This window comes from Melanaphis sacchari, unplaced genomic scaffold, assembly GCF_002803265.2.
Source record: "Melanaphis sacchari strain LSU unplaced genomic scaffold, SCAv2.0 Contig43_pilon_pilon, whole genome shotgun sequence".
In the NCBI taxonomy this organism is placed as follows: domain Eukaryota; kingdom Metazoa; phylum Arthropoda; class Insecta; order Hemiptera; family Aphididae; genus Melanaphis; species Melanaphis sacchari.
Window position 1 is genome coordinate 3,003,920 of NW_020271284.1, and position 25,545 is coordinate 3,029,464.

General features: G+C 22.5%; 1 protein-coding gene across 4 annotated transcripts in view; it reads left to right on the top strand.

The window, feature by feature from the left end:
• Window positions 1-25,545, top strand: part of LOC112597750 (pyrokinin-1 receptor-like) — a 65,903-nt gene that overhangs the window by 10,072 nt on the left and 30,286 nt on the right. For 3 of the 4 annotated variants that reach the window (XM_025343936.1, XM_025343935.1, XM_025343938.1), the window contains exon 2: window positions 21,969-22,218. The exons of the other annotated variant lie outside the window; for it this stretch is intronic. The gene's annotated coding sequence lies outside the window, so the exon portion shown is untranslated. The remainder of the gene's footprint in view (window positions 1-21,968; window positions 22,219-25,545) is intronic. 4 annotated transcript variants of the gene reach the window in all.

A 25,545-nucleotide genomic window follows, 5' to 3' on the forward strand; every position in this document is an offset into this window, starting at 1 on the left:
GTAAATAATTATTTTATACTTATGTTTTTTAGAAATAACCACTATTACCATCACTTTCAATTTAATACCAATTTAAATTAAACGATTTGCGTGACTCGTATTGTATTAAATATTATTAATATTTTTGCACTTTTCAAAAAAATTATTTCATTTAAAATTTTTTCTTTAATTTTTAGATTCCTCATAATAAAAAAAAAAAAAATCTTATTAAATAATTAATAGTAAAATATATATTTTTTTTTCTCAATAAGTATTAAATAATATTTATAGCTTAAGATCTTATGTTCTTAAAAAAATTTTAAAATAATAACAAATAAAAAAATAATAAAAAAAACTTTAAGTTTCTTACCTAATTTTACCCTTTTTAAACATTTGATCGGTTTAATTTAATTTCTCTTATTTCAGTTTATAAGTTACGCAGAGTTTTAAAATAGTATAATGTTATTTCCAATACAAAATAAAATAATGTACAATATATCGTATTTGTACATATATAAAAATAAAAATGTTAATTATCCAAACATTTTTGTATGTTTTATATGTGTTTAGAGTTATCCGTATAAGCTAGAGACCTGATTGCATAAATGCGTGATATAATCAATATTAATTTTGAATGCTAAAATACTAATAAAAAAAAAATGTAAAAACTAATATTAAAATAAATACTTAAATTATAATGAATATACTTGAAACAAAATTATTTATTGAACATAAAAATAATGATTTTTATTTTTTTGATTTAATATATCTATTGAAAAAATTAAAATATGATCTCTTAAAGTTAACTTAATCATATTATTAACAAACTCAATACTATATAATATGAAAATTGTTGATCGTTCTAAAAGACGGCCTTAAATAATAAAATAAAATAATATAATATATTTATGACAAATAAACATAATTTACTTGAAAATCAAAAATAAATAAGTTATATATAATTTTATCAGTATATTTTTGCGTTTGCATTTTAAAGTGAATATTTATATAAGCCATATAATCAATGATTTTTAGTGATCAAATTAATTCTTTGAGTTTTTATATCATAGCAGTATAGTAGCTTAAATGTTTTATGTCTATTTTTTCTTTTTATTATTATTTATTCGCGTACCGTATAAGATAACATTTGACGTATTTTGTTTTCATTGGTGAACTTTTTGGCAAAATGTTATAAAAATGAATGAAATAAAAACATTAAATTTATAATAACTTCACAACATATTTTCTACAAAAATATCAATATGAATCATTGAAATGTTTACACATTTAGCAATAGGCAATAGCCACTAAAAACAATAAAATTCAATTTATTCACTAATTAATACGTTTAATCATTTAAATGGCTTGAAATTAAGTTTGTATATTAAAAATGAGCTTAAATTTTGGTTTTTCAAATCAAAAATATAATAAATTATTAATATGAATTTTGTACATTCTAAAATAATTAGGACATAGTAATAATATAATTACATTTACTTCACTCACACTATATAATATATATATTTTTTTTAACTATATAAATTATTATAATATGTGATAAAATTATATTACAAGTTAATTTAATATAGATATATAGTTGTAAAGTAAATCATATAAAGCAATCAGTACAGAATTATATAATCAATCTATTAAGTACCTACATACTTGCGTGTCACTAATAATTTTACATCGCTGTAGGCTGTTATCAAATAAAATAACTAAAATAAATTATTTCGCATAGATATATTTTTGCGACTTGTTTCGTTTATTAACCGCAACGATATTATTTATGCATTCATCTTGTGGATTGTATTCATAAAATTTTTTTACCAATTTATTTTTAATGTAATATTATTAAGTATGTTCCTATAGATAACAAACGAACCAATTGACTACAATGTTTGTTATACTATAGGTAATAAATAAAAATACTTAAGTATACCTCTTCAAGGATTTATTGTTAATTAAATATATTCAATAATTAATTTGATTTTTATCATCGATTAAACCACTCTATGATATGTTGAGAGGAGCTATTTTTTTTTTTTTTATAACTCTATTTAATTCAATGTATAACTATGTATTAAAGAAAATATAATATACTACATCACGATCATAAATCTGCCAACTTTTGATTTCTTAAAAATAAATCATGGTATTTTTTTAATCAACTACCTGTAAATAATTACTTTTTGTGTGAGCTATATTAATCCAAGCTATAAATGTAACAATATCATATCTTCAACGGTAATGATGCAAATTTTTAAATCTTGTACAATGATTTCGAGGTTTACAACGAAAACTCACGGTCATCTAGGTTTAACAGAATAAACCGATTTTATACGGTTATTAAAATAAATACTCTAAAAAAAATATATATATCATCTTTGAAATCATTTAAGCAACTAAACATTATAATTTAAAAAAAAAAAAAGTATAAATTTAAATTTAAACTTTTCATTAAATTTCTTAATTGATAATAAAATAAAAGTACACATCCATGGAATACTCATTCTAAAATTTCAAACTAGTAATATATGAAGAAATTACCTACTTAATCTTGAGTCTCATTTTGGTTCGTTATTAAATAGAACAAACAGTAAGCACTGTATGTAAACAAATCATAGTGTTATTATGAATGGGAAAGTTTATTTACAGATTTATTATGTATACTTATTGTAAAAAATATATCAATAACAATCATCTTGATTTACATCATTAATTCGTACATCTTGTAGGCGCTTGAAATAAATTAAATGAAAATATAAAATAATATATTATGATATGTTCTGTGATATATAAATGTGAAAACAAAATTAGTTTAGTATATTTTTGTAATAATTTTGAACGTAATAAGATACTTTGAAACAAAAAAAAAAAAAATCTCCTTTTATTAAAATCTGCAGTTTTTTTACAGGTTACTTACAACGTAATACTGAATTATTCATAATATGATGAAATTATGAATTAAATTTAAAATAAAAACTATGTGTACTAACTTAAATTTAAACTCGTACGTTGTTTTGATTTGTTTACAACTTGTAGATTACCTACCAAATTAAATAATCACATGAAAGAGTTGACCCGAAAATATCAGGAATAATTTTGTGTTTCCATATTGTCTATTACTCTGTATTCGTATAATATATAATGACATACATTAAGGTGTATAGCAGACAAATTTTAGCGTTTAACAATTCGTTATTATTTTTATTGTCTTCGCTCTAAAGAATTTTATACGCATGAAATAGAAATAAAATAAAATACATAAAAAGCGTTTTAACTTTATTAATATTTTTACAAAATAACTATTTATACAAAATCGCCAAAACATGTAAAATTTAGGTACTATACTCAGTCTATAGGTATCTATTTTGTCAAACGAATGGAAGATAATCTAAAAATCTTAAATTTAGATTAAATTTGTTTTGGTTAGTTTCATGATATTACTTCATAACGTTAAAGATCACCGTTATAGTGTATTTACATTCTTGTGCATAAAACATTTTAAAACAATTCCTATAGAAATATATTTCTTAAACATAATTCTATGATTCAAAATAACTTTTTTACTAAAATTATGAAGACTGTCGGTCACCAAACCGATAAGGTTTACAGGTCACCACATGTCGGCTTATTATCTTAAATGTAGGTAGGTGCCTATTATTATGTTCGAATTACTTGCTTTAAACAATCATTTTTAAGAATTAAACAATATTTTCATTATAATATAAATATCTTTTTTTAAAGCAAATAATTGATAAAGTTCTATTACATTATGCTACCTACTATATAATATTATATTGTACTAAACACGAAACTTTCACATAACGATCAAACGATGATATGACTATAAAGTAAAAAATAAGGTATCACATGGTAAACCGGCTCTTTGGGCCATGAAGTAAGTCAAACAACTTTTTTCCATTTCCAGTATTTCATAAGATAACAATAATAAAATTATTTTCTTTAAGAATATATTTAGAATTAAACGTGCTATATATTTGTGGAACATATAATTATTGTTTTGATTGTTTTCTTAATTTTAAATTATATTATACATGTACAGGATAGAATAAACTTAACATTCATCTACATTTTTTTTTTTTATTACTTTGTATATATTTTATACATCAGTCATTGAAAAAATTATTTGTCCCAGATCGTATTACACTTCGGATCAGTTTACCTAAACGTTGGTTGCATTACGTTGCAATAAAAAAAGTGATTTATGTACGGTCATGTATTTATTTCGAATAATTAGATATAGATTTTATTAATTAAGTACTATATGATCATGGTTTGTGAATACGAGTATAAGTATATACTATAATTTTATATTTAAAAGCTATAAAATAGTTATGATATTTCATAGCATGTATATTTTAATTTACAAACAAATATTAAAGAAGCAAGGATAAATTATAGATGCCCCCATCATAGCCACCTAATTTTCACTGATAACATAATTTTTAAACAAAATATTGTCCATGACCCATCTACGAGATACCCATCAAAAATGAAAATAAGTTGATTGTTAGAACAGAATTATATCTGTAGTATTGTCATTTGTACTTATATTTTATTGGATAATAAAACGATTAATTGTTTTATATAAATTTAAATCAATCCACCATATAGAATAATAAAATTTAATTAAAAATTTAAGTATATTAACTAAACAATATACTATATGCTGATATGTTCTATGATAACAATTTATAAAAATATTTTTTTCGACTAAAATATATGTTTTATTTATTTATTCATTTTAAATTATCGAGTAAATTTTAAATAATAATAAACATGTATTAAAATTATATTTCATTATCATGTGTTAATAGATATGTAGTACTTGATTGATTCTATTTAAATATTTTAAGACATATTTTTGGACATTATAACTGGATGGTTATAAAAAAAAATCCATTGTATAGTAATAAAATAATTATGATGGTTTTACTGATATTACTATTATCTAATATCAAAGTAGGTACTTAGATAACATTTTCTTTATATAGATATTAAGACTAGTTTTCTTTAATTATGTACTTATAAATAAGACGATTCGTCAAATGACCATACTTTTTTTTCTTCAATATACAAACTATTGTATTTTATATAAAACCCCACTTATACATTATTTAGTGAATGATTTTTTTCAAATATTTTGATATTAGAAAAACAAAGTTCTATTAAGTGGCATTTGATTTATTTAACTTTGTAAAATGAAGATAACAGTTTCACGATAATGTGGTTGAAGATATAAGAGTTATGACTTGAATATTTTATTAACAAATATTAATCTATTAACATTTATAATTTTTTAAATAATTCAATTTATAACATTTTACTATATATATTAGAATTATTATTAATTTATAATAGACACTCAATTTAAATTGTAATTGTTTTAAAAGTTTCCACTACATTTTTTTAAATTTTATTTTTGATCAAGTTTTCTTTATAATAAAAAATTATATTGCATGTGTATCGTGTCTTAGGTTATACAGTTATTTTTTCCTGTCATCACAACAACTACCTACCTACATCAAAACCACTTTCGGTTATGTTGTTACTTATAAGATTTTCTTGATATATGAACAACTTGGACAATATTAGTATTTAATTTATTAATATTATTTTTGCTTTATGTAATGAATAATTTTATAAAAAAAGACCATTCATTTTAAATTTTTAAATGAAAAAAACAAAATCAAGTTTAATTCTTACCCAGTAAATAACCTTCAAGTTAATAATAAAAAAAAAATGTAATATCATTTTGAGTAGCACACAAGTACTTATATATTTTTCTGATGATATAAAGTACAATAAATTATAATATAATAGTGTATGCAACACACAATAATAATTATGTAAGTGGTATATTATTCAATACATTAAAATATTAAATACAATTGAATATATTTTTAAATTATTAACACCATGTAAAATAAATAAATACTGATTTTATGATAGGTTATTTTATAATAGATTTAACTTTGTGTATAACTCATCAAGTTATAAACTATGAGTGAATGAAAATTTTTTGAAATATTTTTCATATTTTTCGCATTGTTGAACTCTGCAACGATGCATTATATTAGGTATGGTTAAATATCACCTTCAATAATTAAAATAACCTATTCAGTACGCAGCTATTTTTTCTTCAGTTTAACGACTTAAGGTAATAACAAGTTATCAAGCTATAATTGTATTATCAGTCAATTAATTAATATTTGTGTTTTTGTACTAGTTTTCAAGCGTATTCATATTGCATATATGTGTAGAAAATAACTTATATAATATAATGTAAACTTATTTCATAAAATCACTCTTGATGTGCACTTTTTCAAAGGGTTTCATCAGATAAAATAAAAATAAACTAAGTATCTACCTGCCCTACTTAATTTGAAGTAGAAATATTGAATATTTGATAGCTAAATGATTTTGTTGCTTTGATTATTTATCTTTGCAAAGCGTAGACTTGGATAACTACCAAGGTGCAGAACTGGCAAAACGAAAAATGATAGACTGGAAGGTTATTATTACAGTATAGATTTAACTTGCATTGGCACAGCCCCATATTTGAATAACATAAGCCCAAATTATAGAAATATAAAAAAATATTTCACATCGTGCATATGTTGATAACATATGCGAGAGGAAACTTCATAACTTTTAATCCACCCCACACCTTCTAAAAATATAGTTGATTGCAACTAGGAAATTGCAAGTCGTGTACTCGGTGGTACGAGAATTTAATAAATTAAAAATCAATCTGCTAAAAGTTTTTAACATTATATGCTCAAATCATTTTTTTTCTTATTAAATCGATATATATATTATGTATGTTATAGATACAAGAGCACTTTATTCATAAAAAAGCATTATTTCTTCTTGTTTTGAAATGTTGTCAAATTTTTTCTTATCTTCGATTCTTTGAAATATAAAAAGATATACGTTAATTTTCTGGATTGTGAATCGTTATCGCATGTTTAGTCATGCTCTAAGGGCAGTTACTACAAGGGAAAATCCCCAACATTGACAGTATGCAATTCACATTAAAGTTCAAGTATTCAAGTAAATACACGAATAACCTTAGCTATAAAAACAACAATTTTTCACTACAGACTTAAGTTTTATGTTATCCTAGTATATTATTATTATTAAATAAATAGAAACAATGAAATTAGAAATAACAAAAAAATACAATTTATTGTATACTAATTTTTAGTTTTAAGACATTTGGCACTATTTACTTGATACTTATATTAAGTTTAATATAAATACTTAGAATAAAAAAAAAAAATTGATTTAATTTAATAATTTTGAATTCACATGAGAAATGAATTGTTATAATATAATATGTTTATGGTTACATTCATAAGAGAACGTTAAGGCAAACATTTTGTATTTTTATTAATACAATATTAATCTTAATTAATTATAATTGAAAATATTATTATTTTTAATAATAATTGTTCACAATAATATTAATTTTAACGTTTTAGTATAAATCAAGATTATTTAAAAGCTACATTATGTTAATTTTAGTAAAAAGTAATAATAATAATAATAATAATACATAAGGTTTAAAAGTTAATTTTAATTAAATTTAAATTTTACTTCTTAAGCTGTATTCAAAAATTCATGACAGTTACGAATAAATAGTTTTTCTTACTACATACTTTAAAAAAAAGTTCAATTTTTTTTCTTCTTGAGTTTTATTTAAATAATTTAATATATTGTTGGAATTTTTTACAATAGCGTTAAGGAAAGTCATAATAATTTTAAAAGGTTTTAACCAAAAGATGATTGATCTTCAGAACTTTAAAATGAAAACGAATTATAGGTACTAGGTAAATACCTTAAAATATATATTATCATAAAATAAAAAAATAAATTTTCAATCGAAAGAGCTTTTTTTAAAAAACAGAAAAAAATTCTTTCCTTTTTAGTATGCTCAATAACATGATACTTATTAAATTATTTATTGTCAGCAGTTTTATCAAAAAGTAGATACAACACACAAAAAAATTTCAACACTATTCGAGATTATTCTTTAACTTGAAATGTATTATTCCTTGAAAGTTTATATTTTTTTTTTTCGTTAGCATAAAAAATGTTAAATCAACATTCATAAAATAAAACAAATTACAGTATTTTAATAAAATATGTTAGATATTTTATTCTGAGCGTAGACAATATGACAATATTGTTAATATACTTACTTATGTTTAATTAAAGCAGTCGTTCTGTGTCTTATATTGTATTTATTTTCGTAAATTTCTTAAATGTATGCATTTTTACATTTGCACTATTATTTTAAGCTTACTCATTTAGGTAGGTCAATTGTTTATGTATATTTTAAATATAAATATCACAGCCAAAGGACAACACATGACTAGAAACTCACAATATATTTTATTTCAAATACAACTATTTTATTTTATTTTTTTGGTGTTTTTAAAATTTGATAACTTTGGTATTTGATAGGATGATAACTACTGCATACTTTTGGCATAGATTCGGAAATTTTTGCCACAGCGAATGTAACTAGAGTGTTTTTACAGTATATTCTGATGAACAATTTGGTGGGGTAGTATTTAGCTTAAATAATTCATTCATACTTTTAAAAGTAAATTTATCAGTTGGTTCTATTTCGTTTTTCATTTTTCATTTTTACAAAACTATTAGTAGGTAATCTAGTATTTTGGTTTTGAATAATATTGGAGGAAGAGTCTTGTAGCGGTATCATTAACCGTGTAGATTCCCATTTCATATTGAAATTCTATGATTAACTTTAAAAGTCTATTAGGAAGAAGAAAAATATGTGTGTGTAATTTTATTATTGGTCTTAATTATTTTAAAGGATATGGGGTAATCTATCTGAACGACTTTATAACTTAATTTGGGTGAGACGATCCCAAGTCTATAGGAAATCAAAGAAATTGTTTGTATCTAAATCATTATATAATTATCAAATTATTATACAGTGGATCGATTTATAATATTAATTTCTGGTACAAATGGCTTTTGTTTTGAATTATATTTGCTAAAGAGTAACTTATTTATGACTTATGTTCATTGTAAATATCAATAGTTATATTCATGAGTGTGATTTTTATTAATCGAATATCCTACGTACTAGCAATCATTGTAAGAAAATTAAATAGTTTAAAATTGTTATCAATAATAATTTAAAATTATGTTTATTAAAATATCATCGAAAATATTATAAGTGTTTATTTAACTGATTGAAATTATTCCATGTTTTAAATGATTACAATTAAAATAGTTATTTTGAATTAAAAATTGTTTGAAATCAAAATTAATATTTTATGAATTTAACTGGTGTAAATAGTATAGTATTATATAATAATATATATTATAATACTTTACTACCATCATCCATCCTATCTATTCATTGCTAAGAATCCCCAATGATCAAACTATATACGTTGTGTTTCTTTCTGTCACTCGGATGATGTACTTACTTCCCACGCCTAAATCCTTCAATTTAAACCACAATTATATGCAGCTACATTTATCTGGTTAAAACTACTGCGTAGTAGCTAGCACCTAACGAGTTATATTATCCCTATTTGAAATATATTTTTTAATACACAAAAGCATAAGTCATGACTCATATTATTTTTGACATCTTATATATGATTATATTATGACGTTTAGGTTATTAATGACGTATATCAATTAATGCTGGAAAACCTATTTTTACCCCTTTAGTTAAATATAAATATTATTATACCGTCCTTTTCCTATTATATATTTGATTATGTAATTCTACTTCATGATACATTATATTTTATAGGATATCATAGCACGTAGTATCTTAATACAATGCTAATAAAATATAACTTTGCTACGTATTATTATTACTTTTTTTAACTATTTTCATACTACGAAATTTCTCACAAATTTATTCATTTATCTTGAAGAATCAGTCACAATTAATACATTGTTGTAGTTAATACTTAATCTATAAATATACAAAGGGTAATCAAATTTGTATTTTGCATTACAATTTCTGAAGTTGAATACTTGACATTAAGTCTATAATACAATATTTAAATTAGAAGTAATCTAATGTACTGGAACAAAATATGCCACGAATCCAAATATAACCCTTTATGAAGAATTCAGTCCCGAGTTATTTTAGGGTATATACCTATTAAATCTCTCGAAATTTTAGGTTATTTTACTAATTGAGTCTATATTTTAATGCCAACTGAATCCCGTCAACTTTTAAAAAAGAAACATTTTCATTTCCATTTTAAGAGATTTGAGACTTTATTGGTAAAAATGTATGTACAGGTGATAATAAGATAACATTTTTTTATATTAGTAAAAATGTATTTGATAAACATTATTTGTACTCAAATTGAGTTATTTTGTTTGATTGCAACAGCTGCATTTGATTTCCGATTTATTTTTCTTATATAATATTTCTTGTATTAATAATATGAACACTTCTAATTTTGATATAATTTTTTGCATTGTACATTTAACAAAATGTTTGTAATTTGGTTAATGTTTGGATGGGCTGAATAAAATATAAATTGAATTTTGAATAGAAGAATTCACAACTATTGGTAATCCTCGCCAATAAATATGTAAATGAGACCCACGTTTCCGTAGGATATTGAGAGCTTTTGGATAAGTAATTATCCATAAAGTCAGTTAAACGTTCTAATCGATAATCTTGAGGTAAAATAGAAATTATCTAGGATCGTAAACTAGATCTTATGCTGAAACGATATGCCGCGGCTGTGCGGTAAAGTGAGACAATAACATAATATATTATTTTAATACCGCGCGGCATAATTTCCGCTGTGTCTGGATAGTTGATTTTATATCTTACTCAAAATAATTCTCAGACTCAATTAGTCAATTAATATATATTTCTTTTTTGCAGTGATAAATGCCGGTATATTTTATTTGTAAAAATATTATTATCTATAATATTGCAGATTACTATCACTAATTTAAGATTTTTTTTTATTATTATTATTATTATTTGAATTCATATTTCATAGGAAGTGTAAGTAAATCAGTTATAAATTATAAGACGTTTGATAATTATTATTTGGAATAAAAAAAAAATAGAAATTATAATTTTAGTTATTTTAAGTTATTTCGTAATTAACTATTCCCCCTGGTGTATTTGTGGAAGAAAGCAATCAAAAAATTTAAATTTTTGTGACTTAAAACTTTCTGTAATAATTTATAGGTACCTACTATTATTTTCTGTATACAAAATAATTACAAAATACATAGATTAATTTTAAGCAATTATGTCCTAAATATATTCATACCATTCTACAATACATCGGTAATGACTTACCGATAATAAGTGTTTTTATTGACAAAATTTAGTTTCACTATTTTTAGAAATACAGAAAAATCCATCCAATTTCTTCTCTGAGAACTGATTTTTCGTATTGATACAGTAATTTATCATTTAATTTATATGTATTAATATATATATATATCTATGTATTTGAAACTTTCATAATAAATTTAATTTTTCGACTTTTTTAATATTATTTCGATTTACACTGATTAATATAACATATTTTACTTAGTTCAAAAATTTAATACTAGGATTCTTAAAAGTTGTTCTTGCAACAATTAAAAATTATCAAAAATATGTATTGTCACAATTTTTTTTTTTATAAGCGTTTGAAATTTTCAATTTTATCAAAATTTTAATGTTTAAAGTGTTAAAATTATTGTATAATATATGCGATATTTTCTACAAAAATAAGTTCAACATACTGTATACAATCAACTAAACATAAAGACCAGTTTTAGTTTCTGGAAAAATTTATATTAATACAGCAAACATCCATTTATGATTTATTGACCCAAAAAATAATAGCAATACTCAAGAGATATTAATTTATAGTTACTCTTAAGTTTTAGGAAATAATTTCTATATATTTAAGATTTATATTAAATAAATTGGTTTTAACGATGTTTATGCGAGTCAGAAATACAATAAAAGTATTAATCCGCCCCTTTATATTAATTTTAGTTTATTTTCCAACACGATGATAAATATTGTAGACTTACTAAGTAACCAGTAAATATCTATCTAAAATTCTAAATTAGTAATAGGTAGGTACACTTAAATGCAAAATCTACACTGAATTATTAAAAACACTACCACTATGTATGAAAATGTAATTCAAGTATTAGAGGTGCTGTATTAGAGTACTCTAAATAACCTTAAATAGCTAATCTTTACATGTTTCAATGATTCTAAAAAATGATATTAAGTATATTTTATATCAGGAAATTTATTTTTCAATTTTTGTTTTATTACCTATGAATAAAAGTTATTTATATATACGTAGAGTATAAATATTAAATAGTATAATCTATTTTGTTTGTTGATAAATTTTAAAACGGATTCAAAATTATTTTTAAAGATAGCTGTTTAACATAATATAATATTGTAACTCATTTAAAGCGAAACTAGAATATTCATTGGTTATAAATAATAATAACCAAAGTCCATTAAAATAATTATTAGTATACTACATGTGCATTTATGACTATATTAAAGAACAATAAAAATAAACAATAAATGACTTTATAGTCCATGTAAAAAAATATTAAACGTCCAATAATTTACAAAAAATAATTTTTTAAATATTATCAATTTTCAGTTAAATGAAACGTTAACAAATATTGATACTTATTTCTTTATGACAATTACTTTTAATACAATTTGTTACAACTTGTATTATATACAAACGTTCAATGTTCTAATTAATTCAAAGATGTTTAACAGCAGTCAATATGTTGTTCTTGAATTTATTTTAACATCATATTGGATTGTTTGTACAATTAAAGAATGTACCCGAAGGTTCAAAAATAATATATGATTTATCAATCGATACCCGATATTTTATTTGTCCTTTGACTTAATAACTTAATTATAGATATAAATTATTAACGTTTTAAATATTAAATAGTATTAAATTATGTCAGTGATGAAAGCTCGTATAATCAGTGGCTAAAGTGCTAAATAGATTATAACATGTTTTCAAGGTGAAAATATTGGTGATTTATTTTGTTAGTTTTGACCTCAAGAAACGATATTTATTTTGTGAATATTGGGTGGAAAAAAAACTTTGTTACCAACAGATGATAGGTTTCAAGTAATTGAATTGGCTTAGGATCAAAACTTGTTAATTGACCAAATAAAACTGTTAATAGTCAAATTGATGTAATTTATGTGCCAAGGTCATTGAACCGGTTTAAAAATAACTATAGAAATGACACCTACATCTTATTGCTTACACCAAAAACTTACTTTGAAGTTCTTTTTATTTTTTTTTTATTTATATTATTATGGTTAAAGTGTTTTTATCACATCTAAAAATGCAAATAAATGGTTTTGATTATTAATTTTTATAACATTTGAATGATTATGTAATATTTGACAGTGGATTTTTATTTTATACCAATTTTATATACTTTATACAAATAGTAACAGATTGAATCATTGAAATTATTCCCTTGTTGATTCATTCTCATGAAATTTTGAATCATTGTTGACATTTTTATTTACTTATCATCTAACATCATTAAAAAGTTCAATTTTTTTTTTTTTTTATTCAATATGGTTATATTTTATATAACAAACTATTTATCTATTAAAATTTAAAAAATATCTGTCCGGAGCTTATCAACAATATTTATACTAAATAGTAGATATCTGATATATACAACGTATTATAATATTCATAATTTTAATTCTAAAATTAATTATGTATGAAGATAATAACTTGGAGTAGGTATTCAATTAAAATTAATAATTTAATTTAAAAACTAATAATTTTAAAATGAAATTTTGGTGTAACGGGTACAATATTTATTTTTGCGCTTTCATTCCACTACTACGGTACAAAAGCGCAAAATGGCCAAAATGAATTTGTGCTTTTAGTCTGATGTGGCTACGGTCGTGTCAAGTCTATCAATAAAAATAGACGATCTTCACTTTTGGGTTTCACCGTAAAATACATATTACACGGATGCTGAAAATGATAATGACAAACCTATATTGAATGGTAAAAAATACAAGAAGTGTAAAGATATTTTTTTGTTACGACTGTATCTAAGTTTTATTTTCAAAGTCGGCTGTAACGTTGGAAAATAACTTTTTATCCGATCAGCACAGAATAAATTTTTTTTCTCGAAAATTTTACAATTCAAAATATCCATAACAGTATGTATAGATCATATTAGGAGTAGAACACTCAACTACGACCCGTCCTACACATATTGTGACCCGACACTGAAATAGCTCACTTCTCACTCTTACACAATATATATTTTTATATTTTATTTCAACCTAAATACGCAGCATTTACCGTGCATACGTCATAATAGTTCTTTAGAAGTCGTTATAAATTTTAATTATTGAAATTATATTGTCACCACAATTTCAATAAAAACACACTGTGAACTTTATCTTGCAAACCAAATGACCACTATCAACGCATCAGATATATCAATAGATATTAGATACCATTATTATAGAATTATGCACTCACAGGTGATGAGCAAAAACGACTTGACCGACGAAAATCCTAACATCTAACGAAAGACAAACAAAAACGGGTGCTGATGACGATCGCGCGTGTTTCTCAGACTGATTGACTGACATTGCGAAAATGAAAGTGATTACATGAGTTTGAACATAAACTATGGACCACGGTAAGCTACGGGTACATTTTACGATGCGGACCGCGGTCATCGGACTTATACCGATTATCACACACGTAGTTTAGGTAACTCGCTAACAAGTAACCATAATATTTTTCATCGGCTGATGCTAGAGAAAAATATAGTCGTCGGTCACCAGGGCTGTGCACTTTTCATTTACAGTAATTCAATAACTCGAGTAATTTATTTATAAAATTTTAATGTAATTTATTTATAATCAATAACGAATTAGGTGCATAACATTTATGTGATTAGTAATAATTAACAATTACCAACATTTACTTTCTAGTATAAATTTGAAATAAGTCAGAATCGTACAATATTCAAAGTTTATACCTACTGATAAATATAATTATTCTGTACTGAAATAAATTAATATTATTATTTATCATTAAAATGTGCTTTAGCGTAAGTTATATCGAAACAGGTAATGTTGTATGTTATATATAATTATTATATGTACTCGTACTTGAATGTAGACATGTAGAATATTATTCTATCTTAATTGTCCGTACTCTATGTATACATCAACAATCGTATAATATTAATTGCACACTACATATAACTGTAATATTTATCCCATCATTATTTGTCACCGATTACCATCTTGCATATTATTATACACGTTTTGACCAAAGTTCTATATATATTTTTCTTGTGATTTAAAAGGTAATAGGTAATTATTATTATCAATAATTATTTTACTCTTTTCCTAATTTATAAATAAATAAATAAATAATTTTAATATCTCTATTTTGCTTTAATGAACGCCATATAATTTGATAGTGATCCAAAAAAATATCAGTAAACCAATTTCGATAGAACTTTTCTTACTATTAAAATAATTAATGATGATAATGTCCAAAGTGTCATTTATGTTTTATAAACATTAATTAATACAATTCATATTATATAAATTGATTTTCATATTTTGAACGCCATAGATGTGTGTTAGTTTTAGGAAATTTAAAGGATCACATACACTTAACAAAAATATTTAGCAAAACAACTATAATACGTCATATTTTTTTAATTTTGTTTACAAATTGAACAAATTATATTGATAGTAATAAGAAATGGATCAAATTTCGTAAAAACATAAAAACAATTTGAATGCAACATACATTTTTGTAACTATATAATAAATATAATAATTAATAACTAAATACTAAGTATGTTTACCCCTCACATAAATCTTAAAAAGTCATTAAATAAACAGCATAAATTTCTTTTATGTACAATGTACATTTTATTAAAGTAAAAAATACTATCTACGATGATGAAAAAGTAGTTGTTTTAGATATTACTCTTGAATATCAGCTTACTAATAACTTTGCTTTACCTCATCAAGTTTGTAGTGTTACTTACACATTAAGCCTCTTAGTCACCTCAGATTTTAAAAACATCTTAGGCTCTAATTCAAGAATACACTATTTTGCGATTAGTAAAATATGTAATGCATTGTGTAAAATGCATTAAATCTTCAAAATTAATCCGTGGTATGCTTGGTTGTTTTCTTATTTTTCCAATGCCAACACGTTGGAATTTTATGTTTGGCTTTATTAATGAACAAATGTAGATTTATGATATCGTTAAATGCCTCAATTTAAATTTCATGTTTAAAGAATCTGACTATGAATATTTAGAAGAATTACTTAAAGTTTTAAAGCCAATAGCACAAGCATTAAATAATTTACAAACTGAAAAAGCTGTTTTTGTAATCAACTTATACCCACTTAAATCTCTTTAAAAATTCATCTCAAACAATTAAAAATCAAAACTTTTGCTATTTTTTTAATATTATTTCCCCTTTGTCTGATAAATTGTCTAACAAATTTAAAAACTATTTTAATTTATCACATCAAGCTGATGATGCTATTTTGGCTACGTGTTTTTTGCCGTTATTTAAAATACGATGGATTTTGAAAAACATGATTGAAGCTGATAACGATAGAATACAGTTACTAAGTATAAATACAACTAAACCAATAAATATAACTGATGATAAAATGTCGACACCCGATGTATCCAATGACAAGAACAGTTTTTTAATATATCACTGAAACATAACAAAGCTTCTACAGATTCCTTAACAAATAATATTGAATTACAAATATTACAATTTTTCAATCATAAAAATAAAAGTCTAAAATATTTAAATTACTACCCTATTGTTAAACAATTATTTATTCGTTACAATATTAATGTTTATTCGTCAACACCGGTAAAAAGATTCTTTTGCTGGCTTTATAATGGCACATATTCGCAGGGGTGAATTTAACAATTTACCACCCCTATGTCAAAAAAAAAATTTGCTGCCCTTATTTAAAAAAAATTACGACTGTATAACAAAATTTTCTTACATTATAAAAATGTCTATGTATGCAATTATTTTTTCATTTAACTTAAGTTCAATAAAAACGTTTTAATTCAAACATAATATTTTCTCTTTATTTTTATTATACAAGAAAAAAAATAGTAATAAATTATTTAGTTATATATTAAGTAGTTTTAATGTAAATTATTTTGAAATTAAAAAATTCGAGAAAAAAATTAAGTATTTTTCTATACAAGAACAAAATAAATATTAAATATGATTTTACTGCGTATAAAAAACCACTCTCCAAAAATTTGCCGCCCTATGCGAGTGCATAGTTCACAGTACCTTAAATCCAACCCTGCATATTCGTTCTTGGTTGTCTGACAAACAATTTAAAAATTTTATATTTTTAAAAAGAAACCAAAATTAGGGAGACATTTAATTTTTTAAATAATATTTTTTATTCAGTATTTGTATTATAAATAATAATAATAATTCAATGTTTTTGTCATATAAATTATATACCTTTTTTTAATAGAAAAAATTATTTTTCAGTGTAGATAATTGGTAATTTCAAGAAATTCAATTATTTAATTAAATAATTTGTAATTACTTTTTTTTAAATAATTTTGCCATCTCTGCTACTGATTATTTTTCTCCACGCCCAACACTCGATTCTTAATCAAATCATTTTTGTATCGCTGCCATTCCCAAACGCGTAAAATGATTGGCCCACAATATCTCAACGAAACAAACCTATAGAATTATATATTATTATATTTGCGAAGCTCATCACTTCCTGCTTGCGTCAGACGTGTTTCCCAAAGATTTCCCGAGGACAATGTGTCGTAGTGGTAATATACGCACATCAATGCACATACGCTATATATTATTCACAAATAAAATATATTCATTACTAGGTATTATTAAACCTAACCTATGGTGATTAATAACTTAAATGTATTGTAGTTGCACGTAATATTGAGTACATAAAATCTCGTAAATCCTAATAAAACCTTGATATTATAATAGTTGCGTGATCGTCAAGTCCTTAAATTATCTACTTAAAAATAATCTTAACTTTAAAGCTTATTTAAAATTTCTAAAAATCAAAACTTGAATAAATATATAATTTAAACATAAAAAATGTATTGAGCGTGCTAAAAAAATCACCCAATGTACCTTACGTATTATATACAAATACTCGGGGACCAAAAATGTAAATAGAAGAGAAAAGTCTTAGCTAACATTTTTTTCATATTTACATATATATCCGTGATTTACGTTACATTGTATACGTAATAAGTAAAGTCATCTTCTTGAAAATTTTTTTTTTACCCAAACCGTTATTATGCAACGACAATCATGTAACATCAAACGATCAAGTCCTTCAACCTAAACTTCATGACTGCAGAATATTGTTAATATATTTTCTTTGAATATAATAAAATGTGTTTATTTAAGCTTAGTTTTTTCATTACATGATATGTATATAATTATTTTTTATTGTCAACAATTTAAAAGTACAAAGGAAGAGGTGAATAAAATACCACTTAAGCGCAATAGTTCTATTTACGTTTTAGAGAAATATCTGTATTAAATATATTTAAGTAAAAATTAGTTTTTCATAGTTATGTGTTTTTTTTAATTTGAAGAATCGAAGATATTTTTTTCAGTGTTAAACCAAAGTGCTCTGTAAGTTTCCTGTGACCTTATTTTGTATCTATTAGAAATCTGATCTAATATTGCTACGTAAAAGATGACTTATTGATTTTTTCAATATTTCCCTTAAATGTAAAGAAACCTATCGAAAAATTATAAGAATATTTCTATGACCTAAAAGTTGAATACAAACTAATAATATTTTATTTATAAGCTGAATAATCATAAATCACACCAAATTTACAGGGATTTAAATATTAAAGTACCTATAAGTTACAATGAATTGTTTATATTATATAACTAACTTTCTATTTTGGCGTTTCTTATAATTTAATTATTGTAGTTTTGGATACAAAGAATATTGATATTTTAATGCTTAATATGATATATATATTATTTACTACTATAGTATTTAATATAGGTACTATGTTCAATATCTTTAATTGTTAATATCTAATTAATTTTAAATTTGTAATATACTTTGTAGATTGTTTCGAAATTATAATATATAATAACATATTAGGTACTTTTCTACATGGATTTATAAAACCGGTTTTTAACCGATAATAATTGATGTTTTAAAATGTATCTTAATTAAGTAAAATAGCACGTGGACACAGTACAATTAAATTTATTAAAAGTAAATTATAATAAATACATTGTATGTTCCACTAAAAATAATATTATGAAAAAAAATACTAAAATAAAGTTTATGCTGGTTGGCTGATTACTAAAGTTAAGGACTTTTAGGAGTTTATACGTTTTTCAATAATCAATTGAAACATAGCTAAGTAACATAGAAATTTGTTTCTTATAGTATTATTTTTGTATATTTTTAGAGTATATATTTAAGCGCATAAGTATATGAATATTTTAATGTTTTTTAGAGCATTAAGTCTCTAGCCCTACTGATCACGTATAATTTCATATTTAAAAATTTCAAACAATCAAATTATTTTCAATTACGTAATTTAAAATATAAAATACCTACTTTTAGCTTAAGGCCAAGACCAATTCACATTATATAAAGTTTAATGATAAAAAAAATATACAATTAAATTTGCAACTACACTTTAACTTTATTTAGTTACACGTATTCTAATTGTATTGGTTATTTCTTATTTTTATCAAATCAAACAAAACTAATGAAAAATATATTAATACCTTATAAATTATTCAAGTTATCGTATACATAAACTGATAAATTACAATGAGACATTTAAAAAACCATTATTTTGATTAATTGTGAACAAATTAATAAACATAAAATATAATTTATTCAAACATATTATATAAGTATATAACACATATAAAACATTTAGTTTAAGCAAACAATATAATAACTAATGCGCAGTACTGTATTTAATAATATATTATCCAAGTTAATATTTTGTTTGTAGATATTGTTTACGGTAACCTAAATTTCTCTGTTATAAGAACATTTAACGCCCACCAAAATAGAAAATCAAACTATAAACCTATTTAAGATTTTAAATATATCGAGGAAAAAGTATATTAAACTGCTTATAATTTAAATAAATAACTATAAATACATATATTTTTTCGTTTAATAAGATATTCATTCTGACATCCAAGATAAATTAGTTGTATGTTTATATACCGAATTAATTCATGAAATTTATAAGTAGGTAAGTAGTCCAAGTTATATTGTGGTATTAATAATGGTATCTGTGAGTGTTTTTTTCACTGTAGAATATCAACCATTAAACGAATTTGTAATAAGACAAATTTCATAAAACTGTACTTGAATAATATTTCACTTTGTATAGATTATCACCAAAATATAAATTAAATTAAACTTAAATAACAAAAACTAAATTAATTCCCTTGAGATATATTAAAATATTTATACAACTACAAAAAAATAAAAATAAAACAATACATATCTTGGTATAACGTATACATTTTTTTGAAAGTAATAGTTTTTTTAAAAAAATGATATATTATAATGTATAATTTAAATAATACATTTTAATTTCAATGCAAAATATAACCAATGGAAATCGAAAATTAAAATATTGATAAATAAAAATAAATATTAACATAGAAATAATAATTATATATCAATCAAAGTTCAATTTTTGAGTTTAAGTTTATTTTTTAAGACACTTAATAACAACTTTATATTAATATATTTTATAAAGTAACAATGAATATAAGTTATGATAATTGCATAAAAAAGAAATAAAATGTTGCAAATTATTCTATTCACGAATTAAAAAAACTTTCAATTCTATTCTTAAAATGTTGTTAAAAAAATAAACAAGTCATTTGTATTGATAAGATGTGATTATAAACTAAAGTAATATTATGGAAATTCACAAATATATAGTTTCTAATTTATTTTATTTTATTAAACTTTGATTGATGTATAATTATTATTTCTAAGTTAATATTTATTTTTATTTATTAATGTTTTAAAGTTTTCCTGAAATTTTAATCTAAAATTAATGCAATTTAAATACAATTTTTTTAATACTATAATACAAAAATTTAAATAAAAATAATTTACAATGTTTAGGGAAATTTAAAAGTGATATCGATGTTATAATATTTAATTACAACTGATATAATTTAAAAAAAAATTGAATAATGTAGAGACATAGTAAAATATTTCGTCCTAATGATAAAAACTAAACACAAAGATAATTAGACATATTTATTTAATTATTATTATTTTGTTATTGTCCTTGTTAATATTATTATATAAAAATAACGTAAAGACGTCAAAAAGTTGATTTCTAGATTTTTAAATTTTGATTGTAGTTAGTTTAAAGTATACAACTTTTAAACTAATGCTTCATTCCTAATAAAGTAATCGATGATAAAACTACTATAATACGAGTAGATCAATGATATAAATATAAAAATGACATTCCTGATTCGTGAAAACATCGCTAATTTTAATTTTGGCAATATAATTTCTATAAAATATGTATAGATTATTATTTATTGATACTATTTTGATTTAAAGATGTAACATCTTGAATATGAAATGTCAGAATCATAAAATTAACTTAGAACTATATTAATCGGGTTGAATAAGGTTTCTATTCTTACTATATTTAACTTAAAAATCAAAATAATGTATTATTTATGGTTTCTTGTTTAACACTTTACAACTATAATACTAACTAAATAAAAGCTGTTGTTATTAATAATATTTTAATTTAAGAAACAGATTTAAATTTAATATTTAATAATTGTTTTAATTGATTTTTAGGATCAGTTTTCAAGAATCATGGATACGAAAATTAAAGAAAAGTTAAAGTGCATAAATAGCTTATATTATCGAAAATTTCAACAAGAATAATTACAAACAAGTCAATCGAAATATTTAAAATTATTTCAGTTAACGTTTAAGATATAAAATAATCAAGAAGATAAGTGACCTTGGTTTCTGAACATAGTTAGATATGTTTGGTTTACAATAAACAACTATGAATTAACCAACTCAAACATACATATAAAAAGTAAATTAAAATAATTAATTAACTATAACTTTAAAAAAAACAATCTTCTCGTAGTTAATTATTCCTTAATAAACAATAAACTAATAACTAACAAAAATTAACCATTTTTTTCTCTTTTTATTTATTTTCAAAAATAAAAAAAATTTTAAGTTTAATTTATAGTTAAAATTACTGATACAAGAAAATTTAAATTGCATAAGTTAACATATTATATGTAATTTAACTATTTAATATTAAGGTTACATTAAACTTCATAAACACTTTATAGCAGAATAAAATATTATAATATACAATAAATAACTATAGTGTATAGTTTATGCAATTTTATCATAATATGATAAATTGCCTTGTCTCTATACATATTAAAACACAACGATAATGATGACTGTATTTATAAATTTTTAATTTGTCTAACGACAATTTTTCTTTTAAACAATATCAAAATATACCGTGCGATTTGTGTCCAACATGTCGGATAACTTATAAAACATACCATTTGAAAACATGCATGAATATTTATAAAAGTAGCATATTTAATAACAATAATGGTGACAATTTAGATTCGCAAAATGTTGTTCTTTTATCGGTAAGTTCATGAATTAATAATACATACGAGAAGCAAGAAACAAAATATTATTCTATTAACATGGATTCGGTTTGTCACTTTAGAAACTTATACATGTAATATAAGAACATTTAACAATAATTTTTAGGTGAACACTTTCGATTTACGAGTAATTATATCGTATTAATAACTATCATCAACAACTGAATGATTTTATTAATCACTACATATGCAAATACGCGTAGAATGTTGAATTAATAGTAATCAAACAAATAATTTCTATAATAAATTAATAAATATATTTCTGTAATTCAATCAAGTGAGTGGGTAATTAAAATATATTTTAACCTATACATAAAAGACTCATTTATAAATCTTTATCAAAAAAATATAAGCTTTCAACAAGTTAAAACTAATTAAACAGAAATCATACAAAGATTGGTATTTTTATAAACAATAAATAGGTATGTTTAAATAAACTATATTTATACCTATATTACGCAAAATTTCTAAAATTATATTATTAACTATGAATATTGATTGATTTAATCTTTAATTAGTGAATCGTTGCAATGATTATACTAATAACTTATGTACTAGGTACCCAAGTTGGAAAGGCGAAATTCTTGGAGAAACAATACAATACCATAAATACAAATTAAGGCAATTAAGTATATAAAACGCTAATAATATAATTAAAAACTTGAATATCTAAAGAAATTTTTTTTAAATTAAATGATTTTTAAAAAGTGTATAAATACAGTGTGAGATTTTATAATAATACTGTTAGTTTATTATTTTTTAAGTGGTAAAGCACTTTATAATATAAGTTTGATAAAATTAAAGTATTAAGATAATTTTCATACAATCGGGGCCAAATTATTGATCAAATATACTGTAATATAAATAGATACGCAAATTATTTATAAATAGAGCGCGGATTTCTATGCCATTGCATATTTTTTTCCTTTTAATATTTTTGGATTTTTGTCAGTTATCTCCACGAATTATCATAATTTGAAGCTAATGGTGAAATTTTTTTTTGCATATTTCTGCATATTTGAAGGTTATTGCATATTTTTGCATATTTTGACAAAATTCAAAATTTATTGCATATTGAAGCGAAAATTTAAAAAAATGTATAGGATAATATTTTGTCAAGTAGAATGATTTAAAATTTATATCTATTCATTTGGCATTTTTAGTGATAAAAATAGCCATAAAAAAAACTGGAAACTCGAAATATGACTTTATATCTAAGCTTTTCAATAATTGACGAAACGAAAGAAAAAATGCATTCTATTCCTGGATTGAAAGGTGTAACACTTACAACAAAATTAAACGAGCTTTCCAATAAAAATGAAGGTCTGAAAATTCTACGAAAAATTAATTCAGTGTTATTAAGTGAAAACGTTCATCTTGAAGATCTTTATCAAGATCCGACAATACTAAGTTGCTTCAAATATGCCCCAATAACTTCGGTTGACGTCAAACGTTCGTTCTCAGTCTTTAAAAATATGTTAATCGATAAATGATACAACTTCACAGAAGAAAAACTTGAAATGCATATGATTATTAATTTTAATAATAAATACAATTTTAAAAATAAATTAAGTTTAGAAAATTTCCTAAATTATTTATTATTAAGTATTTAAGTAATTAATTATTATAAGTTTTATTGTAAATTTTAAATAAATAAAAAATTCTTGTATATTTTTGCATATTTTCATAATTTTGACTGCATATTTTCATTATTTTTACTGCATATTATATGCCATATTTCGATACTTTTAAGTGCATAAAAATCCGCGCTTTATTTATAAATATAAAAAGAGACAATTATTCGTAACAGAATAATCTTATTCTATCAGATTCAATAATATAAAATGCCTCTGATGGTATTGTACAAAGATCATTCGATAAATATACTAGAATAACAATATTTTAAATAAAGTTAATATTGTTATTCAAATTTTAATCTAACTGCGCATTTATCTGGCTAGTGGTTAATGTTGTCTCAGTTCAACAGTTGAAGATTTTTTGTTTTATAAATTCATATTTTCTAAAGAAAAATATTTAAGAAGAAATTTGTTTTGTCGGTTTATTAAAAATATAGAAATTACACGTGTCTTCCGAGTTATCTGGTAGTTTTTTTGAAATTATAAACTGATTTTTGCAACCATCATCATAGTTATAGATAGTTAACAAATTACATGGAGTATAAGGAATAGAAATATTAGTGTAGTTTCAGTCTTCAGCTGCTTTTTAAACATATAAAAACATATTAAATTACTATTTGCAAAGAAATTCTGCTTTAAGATTTCTCGATAAATAGTCTACTCAATCATTATTAAGGATTTATTTTAGATTCTGAGCGGAGCAATAAATATCTTATCATGTGTTTTTTTTTCTGTGTATTAGTTTAAGATAAACTATTGATAAAAATGCTTCGATTTTCATAAATAGAGGTGGTTATAAAATGGATATAAAATTAGATCTAGTTTTTAGTTTTGAAGAAGTCAAACTTAAAAATGTCAAATATTTATTATATAATAAGGAAAAACAAACAAAAAATAAGTAAAAACCGGAATTTTTACGAAATTAATTTTATTTTTTTTTTATGTAACTCAAAAACAAATAATCGTAGATACTTGAAATCGTCAACATATGTTTATATTATTGTTTTTTATTTAAAACAAAATTGTGAATTATTATAGGTGTAAAAAATTTTAATTTTTATTAGTTATTTTTTTATAAAAGTT